Genomic DNA, 250 nt, shown 5'->3' with positions numbered 1-250 from the left:
AATGCAGCTGCACTCAAAAGCCACCCTCTTTACCCACCTTTGACTCTAACACTCAAAGCACACACCCCCCCCCCTATCCCACCGCGCACTCAAAACTACGCCCACTCTCACGGATTGAACCCCGTCCGCGCGCCCATCCACCGCACATTCAAAAGGTTGTGGTCATTCGGGTAACAAGGGTAAATCGCCGCTCTGCTGAGAACGCTTTTCTTGAACCCTTTTCCTAGCTGGCGGAATACTTGGTGAGTCT

At 54.0% G+C, this 250-nt stretch overlaps 1 protein-coding gene across 1 annotated transcript in view; it reads left to right on the top strand.

Annotated features, from left to right (window-relative positions):
• Positions 1-76: 76 nt before the first annotated feature.
• Positions 77-250, top strand: part of LOC119586490 (major facilitator superfamily domain-containing protein 6-like) — a 16,793-nt gene continuing 16,619 nt past the window's right edge. The window contains 1 exon segment of the mRNA XM_037935228.1: positions 77-242. The gene's annotated coding sequence lies outside the window, so the exon portion shown is untranslated.

This window comes from Penaeus monodon, chromosome 21, assembly GCF_015228065.2.
Source record: "Penaeus monodon isolate SGIC_2016 chromosome 21, NSTDA_Pmon_1, whole genome shotgun sequence".
Classification (NCBI taxonomy): domain Eukaryota; kingdom Metazoa; phylum Arthropoda; class Malacostraca; order Decapoda; family Penaeidae; genus Penaeus; species Penaeus monodon.
Note: the sequence above shows the minus strand (reverse complement) of the source record. Positions and strands in the feature narration are given on the sequence as shown.